Source organism: Gorilla gorilla, chromosome 18 (assembly GCF_029281585.2).
Source record: "Gorilla gorilla gorilla isolate KB3781 chromosome 18, NHGRI_mGorGor1-v2.1_pri, whole genome shotgun sequence".
Classification (NCBI taxonomy): domain Eukaryota; kingdom Metazoa; phylum Chordata; class Mammalia; order Primates; family Hominidae; genus Gorilla; species Gorilla gorilla.
In genome coordinates, this window is record NC_073242.2 from 77,532,731 (window position 1) to 77,539,990 (window position 7,260).

Consider the following 7,260-nt stretch of genomic DNA (forward strand, 5'->3'; position numbering starts at 1 on the left):
ATATCTTCTTTTGAGAAGTGTCTGTTCATATCCTTTGCTCACTTTTTGATGGGGTTGTTTGTTTTTTTCTTGTAAATTAGTTTGAGTTCATTGTAGATTCTGGATATTAGCCCTTTGTCAGATGAGTAGATTGCAAAAAATTTCTCCCATTCTGTAGGTTGCCTGTTCATTCTGATGGTAGTTTCTTTTGCTGGACAGAAGCTCTTTAGTTTAATTAGATCCCATTTGTCAATTTTGGCTTCTGTTGCCATTGCTTTTGGTGTTTTAGACATGAAGTCCTTGCCCATGCCTATGTCCTGAATGGTATTGCCTGGGTTTTCTTCTAGGATTTTTATGGTTTTAGGTCTAACATTTAAGTCTTTGATCCATCTTGAATTAATTTTTGTATAAGGTGTAAGGAAGGGATCCAGTTTCAGCTTTCTACATATGACTAGCCAGTTTTCCCAGCACCATTTATTAAATAGGGAATCCTTTCCCCATTTCTTGTTTGTGTCAGGTTTGTCAGAGATCAGATGGTTGTAGTTGTGTGGTATTATTTCTGAGGGCTCTGTTCTGTTCCATTGGTCTATATCTCTGTTTTGGTACCAGTGCCATGCTGTTTTGGTTACTGTAGCCTTGTAGTATAGTTTGAAGTCAGGTAGTGTGATGCCTCCAGCTTTGTTCTTTTGGCTTAGGATTGTCTTGGCAATGCGGGCTCTTTTTTGGTTCCATATGAACTTTAAAGTTGTTTTTTCCAATTCTGTGAAGAAAGTCATTGGTAGCTTGATGGGGATGGCATTGAATCTATAAATTACCTTGGGCAGCATGGCCATTTTCACGATTTTATTCTTCTTATCCATGAGCATGGAATGTTCTTCCATTTGTTCATATCCTCTTTTATTTCGCTGAGCAGTGGTTTGTAGTTCTTGAAGAGGTCCTTTGCATCCCTTGTAAATTGGATTCCTAGGTATTTTATTCTCTTTGAAGCAATTGTGAATGGGAGTTCACTCATGATTTGGCTCTCTGTTTGTCTGTTATTGGTGTATAAGAATGCTTGTGATTTTTGCACATTGATTTTGTATCCTGAGACTTTGCTGAAGTTGCTTATCAGCTTAAGGAGATTTTGGGCTTAGATGATGGGATTTTCTAAATATACAATCATGTCATCTGCAAACAGGGACAATTTGACTTCCTCTTTTCCTAATTGAATACCCTTTATTTCTTTCTCCTGCCTGATTGCCCTGGCCAGAACTTCCAACACTATGTTGAATATTAGTGGTGAGAGAGGGCCTCCCTGTCTTGTGCCAGTTTTCAAAGGGAATGCTTCCAGTTTTTGCCCATTCAGTATGATATTGGCCGTGGGTTTGTCATAAATAGCTCTTATTATTTTGAGATAGATTCCATCAATACCTAATTTATTGAGAGTTTTTAGCATGAAGGGCTGTTGAATTTTGTCAAAGGCCTTTTCTGCATCTATAGAGATAATCATATGGTTTTTGTCTTTGGTTCTGTTTATATGCTGGATTACGTTTATTGATTTGCATATGTTGAACCAGCCTTGCATCCCAGGGATGAAGCCCACTTGATCGTGGTGGATAAACTTTTTGATGTGCAGCTGGATTCAGTTTGCCAGTATTTTATTGAGGATTTTTGCATCGATGTTCATCAGTGATATTGGTCTAAAATTCTCTTTTTTGGTTGTGTCTCTGCCAGGCTTTGGTATCAGGATGATGCTGGCCTCATAAAATGAGTTAGGGAGGATTCCCTCTTTTTCTATTGATTGGAATAGTTTCAGAAGGAATGGTACCAGCTCCTCCTTGTACCTCTGGTAGAATTCGGCTGTGAATCCGTCTGGTCCTGGACTCTTTTTGGTTGGTAAGCTATTAATTATTGCCTCAATTTCAGATCCTGTTATTGGTCTATTCAGGGGTTCAACTTCTTCTTGGTTTAGTCTTAGGAGGGTGTATGTGTCCAGGAATTTATCCGTTTCTTCTAGATTTTCTAGTTTATTTGTGTAGAGGTGTTTATAGTATTCTCTGATGGTAGTTTGTATTTCTGTGGGATCGGTGGTGATATCCCCTTTATCATTTTTATTGTGTCTATTTGACTCTTCTCTCTTTTCTTCTTTATTAGTCTTGCTAGCGGTCTATCAATTTTGTTGATCTTTTCAAAAAACCAGCTCCTGGATTCATTGATTTTTTGAAGGGTTTTTTGTGTCTCTATCTCCTTCAGTTCTTCTCTGATCTTAGTTATTTCTTGCCTTCTGCTAGCTTTTGAATGTGTTTGCTCTTGCTTCTCTAGTTCTTTTAATTGTGATGTTAAGGTGTCAATTTTAGATCTTTCCTGCTTTCTCTTGTGGGTATTTAGTGCTATAAATTTCCCTTTACACACTGCTTTAAATGTGTCCTAGAGATTCTGGTATGTTGTGTCTTTGTTCTCATTGGTTTCAAAGAACATCTTTATTTCTGCCTTCACTTCGTTGTGTACCCAGTAGTCATTCAGGAGCAGGTTGTTCAGTTTCCATGTAGTTGAGTGGTTTTGAGTGAGTTTCTTAATCCTGAGTTCTAGTTTGATTGCACTGTGGTCTGAGAGACAGTTTGTTATTATTTCTGTTCTTTTACATTTGCTGAGGAGTGCTTTACTTCCAACTATGTGGTCAATTTTGGAATAAGTGCATGTGGTGCTGAGAAGAATGTATATTCTGTTGATTTGGGGTGGAGGGTTCTGCAGATGTCTATTAGGTTCACTTGGTGCAGAGCTGAGTTCAATTCCTGGATATCCTTGTTAACTTTCTGTCTCGTTGATCTGTCTAATGTTGACAGTGGAATGTTAAAGTCTCCCGCTATTATTGTGTGGGAGTCTAAGTCTCTTTGTAGGTCTCTAAGGACTTGCTTTATGAATCTGGGTGCTCCTGTATTGGGCACACATATATTTAAGATAGTTATCTCTTCATGTTGAATTGATCCCTTTACTGTTATGTAATGGCCTTCTTTGTCTCTTTTGATCTTTGTTGGTTTAAAGGGTGTTTTATCAGAGACTAGGATTGCAACCCCTGCCTTTTTTTGTTTTCCATTTGCTTGGTATATCTTCCTCCATCCCTTTATTTTGAGCCTGTTTGTGTGTCTGCACGTGAGATGGGTCTCCTGAATACAGCACACTGATGGGTCTTGACTCTTTATCCAATTTGCCAGTCTGTGTCTTCTAACTGGAGTATTTAGCCCATTTACATTTAAGGCTAATATTGTTATGTGTGAATTTGATCCTGTCATTATGATGTTCGCTGGTTATTTTGCTCATTAGTTGATGCAGTTTCTTCCTAGCGTCGATGGTCTTTACAATTTGGCATGTTTTTACAGTGGCTGGTACAAGTTGTTCCTTTCCATGTTTAGTGCTTCCTTCAGGAGCTCTTTTAGAGCAGGCCTGGTGGTGACAAAATCTCTCAGCATTTGCTTGTCTGTAAAGGATTTTATTTCTCCTTCACTTATGAAGCTTCGTTTGGCTGGATATAAAATTATGGGTTGAAAATTCTTTTCTTTAAGAATGTTGAATATTGTCCCCCACTCTCTTCTGACTTGTAGAGTTTCTGCTGAGAGATCCACTGTTAGTCTGATGGGCTTCCCTTTGTGGGTAACCCGACCTTTCTCTCTGGCTGCCCTTAACATTTTTTCCTTCATTTCAACTTTGGTGAATCTGACAGTTATGTGTCTTGGAGTTGCTCTTCTCGAGGAGTATCTTTGTGGCGTTCTCTGTATTTCCTGAATTTGAATGTTGGCCTGCCTTGCTAGGTTGGGGAAGTTCTCCTGGATTATGTCCCGAATAGTGTTTCCCAACTTAGTTCCATTCTCCCCATCACTTTCAGGTACACCAATCAGATGTAGATTTGGTCTTTTCACATAGTCCCATATTTCTTGGAGGCTTTATTCATTTCTTTTTACTCTTTTTTCTCTAAACTTCTCTTCTCACTTCATTTCATTCATTTGATCTTCCATCACTGATATCCTTTCTTCCAGCTGATGGAATTGGCTACTGAAGCTTGTGCATTCGTCACATAGTTCTCGTGCCATGGTTTTCAGCTCCATCAGGTCATTTGAGGACTTGTCTACACTGGTTATTCTAGTTAGCCATTCATCTAATCTTTTTTCAAGGGTTTTAGCTTCTTTGCGTTGGGTTCGAATTTCCTCCTTTAGCTTGGAGAAGTTTGATCGTCTGAAGCCTTCTTCTCTCAACTCGTCAAAGTCATTCTCTGTCCAGCTTTGTTCCATTGCTGGCGAGGAGCTGCATTCCTTTGGAGGGGGAGAGGTGCTCTGATTTTTAGAATTTTCAGATTTTCTGCTCTGTTTTTTCCCCATCTTTGTGGTTTTATCTACCTTTGGTCTTTGATGATGATGACATACAGATGGGGTTTTGGTGTGGATGTCCTTTCTGTTTGTTAGTTTTCCTTCTAACAGTCAGGACCCTCAGCTGCAGGTCTGTTGGTGTTTGCTGGAGGTCTACTCCAGACCCTGCTTGCCTGGGTATCAGCAGAAGATGCTGCAGAACAGTGAATGTTGCTGAACAGCAAATGTTGCTGCCTGATCGTTCCTCTGGAAGCTTCGTCTCAGAGGGGTACCCGGCTGTGTGAGGTGTCAGTCTGCCCCTACTCGGGGGTGTCTCCCAGTTAGGCTACTCGGGGGTCAGGGACCCACTTGAGGAGGCAGTCTGTCCATTCTCAGATCTCAAACTCTGTGCTGGGAGAACCACTACTCTCTTGGAAGCTCAGTTGGAAATGCAGAAATCACCCATCTTCTGCGTCGCTCACACTGGGAGCTGTAGACTGGAGCTGTTCCTGTTCGGCCATCTTGGAACACCCCCTGTTTTTTTTTTTTTTTTGAGACAGAGTTTCACTCTTGTCACCCAGGCTGGAGTGCAATGGTGTGATTTCGGTTCACTGCAACCTCTGCCTCCTGGGTTCAAGCGATTTTCCTGTTTCAACCTCCTGAGTAGCTAGAATTACAGGCGCATGCCACCATGCCTAGATAGTTTTTTGTATTTTTAGTAGAGATGGGGTTTCACTATGTTGGCTAGGCTGATCTCAAACTCCTGACTTTGTGATCCGACCACCTCGGCCTACCAAAGTGGTGGGATTACAGGCGTGAGCCACCATGCCCAGACTTAATTTACTATTTTCTAACTATTATCTGGAAATATGGATAACTGATTTTTGGTACTTTTCTTCTTACATATGTATTTGAAGCTATAAAATTTTCTCTAAACATGCCTAAGCAGCAGCCCAGAAGTATTGACATGCCATTTTTATATTATAATTCTCTTCAACATGTTTTCTAATTTTTATTGTAATTTTTTTTGACCCATGGGTCATTGTGAAGTGTATTGCTTAATTTATAAACTTTTGGGGAGTTTTTCTGGTTTTCTTTCTGTAATTCATATTTAGCTTATTTCTATTGTAGTCAGAGATACATGCTCTATGTGATTTTAATCCTCTGAAATTTGTTGAGACTTGCTTTATGGCCAAGCATACATTCACTTTATAAATTTTTCCATGTGCATTTGAAAAGAATATATATAATTTAGTTGAGTTCAGTGTTCTTTTTATTTTTTATTTTTTGAGACAGAATCTTGCTCTGTCAGCCAGGCTGGAGTGCAGTGGCACGATCTCAGCTCACTGGAACCTCTGCCTCCTAGCTTCAAGCGATCCTCCTGCCTCAGCCTCCTGAGTAGCTGGGGTTACAGGTATGCACCACCATGCCTGGCTATTTTTTGTATTTTTAGTAGAGATGAGATTTTGCCATGTTGGCCAGGCTGGTCTCAAACTCCTGGCCTCAAGTGACCCGCCTACCTCGGCCTCCCAAAGTGCTGGGATTGCAAGCATGAGCCACCCCACCTGGCCAAGATCATCTTTTGTAACCAGATAGTTTTCAAAATCTAGATTGACAATCTTTATCTTCTAATTTACATATTTTGTCCATTTATACTCAACATAGCTATGATATATTGAGATTTTATTCTCTTTTCTCTATAGCTAAATGATTTAATGTTGATTTTTATTTTTTTCTTCTTTTCTCTTGGATTAATCAATATTTTTAATAAATTTTCCTCCATTTTTAGCTTAGTAGTTATACCTTATTTTGTTCTTCTTTAATGGGTTGCCCTAGAGACTATAACATGTATCTTTGACTTATTGGAATCTCATATAGATTAGTACTTTTATATTTTCTAGATAATGCAAGGTCCTTAGAACATTTTAACTCCATTTACTTCATCCTTCTCTTTATGCTACTATTGTCCTATAGCTTATGTTTGGGGTTCTGTTGTTAGGTGCATGTATGCTTGTAATTGTTATATTTTCCTGGTGGATTAAACTTTTGCATCATTATAAAATGCTATTGTTTGTCTCTAGTACAAATTTTTGCCTTAAAGCTTATTTCTTTTGATATTAGTATAGCCATACTATCTGTGCTTTGGCTAATGTTTGCATGGTATACCTTTTTCTATTCCTTTATTTATTTATTTATTTATTTATTTATTTATTTATTTTTGAGACAGAGTCTCACTCTGTCACCCAGGCTGGAGTGCAGTGGCACCATCTTGGCTCACTGCAACCTCCACTTCCCAGGTTTAAGCGATTCTCATGCCTCAGCCTCCTGAGTAGCTGGAATTACAGGTGTGTGCCACCATGCCCCCTAATTTTTGTACTTTTAGTAGAGATGGGGTTTCACAATGTTGGCCAGGCTGGTCTTGAACTCCTAACGTCAAGTGATCCACCCACCTCTGCCTCCCAAAGTGCTAGGATTATAGGTGTGAGCCACTGCACCCAGCCTATCCCTTTACTTTTAACTTATTGCATCTCTGAATCTAAAGAGTGCTCTTGTATAGAGCATAGAGTTGAATCATTTTTTTAAAAATCCATTATGCCCATTCTGCCTTTTGATCACAGTGTTTAAATCTATTTATATTTAATGTAATTACTAATAAGGTAGGATTGACACCTACTGTTTTGTTATTTATTTTTAATATATTTTATGTCTTTTTGTTCCACTATTTTGCAGTTACTGCTGCCTTTGCATTGAAAAGATATTTTATAGTGTACTATTTTAATTCCTTTGTTCTTTTCTTTACTATTTTGTTTTCTTTTTAACATATTTCTTAGTGGTAGCCCTGAAGATTACAATTAGCATCTTAATTTAAAAACAATCTAGTTTGGATCACTAACAACTTTATATCACTCTTACACGAAAACATTGCTTTGGTATGGCTTCATTTCCTCCTCACTCCTTTGTGCTA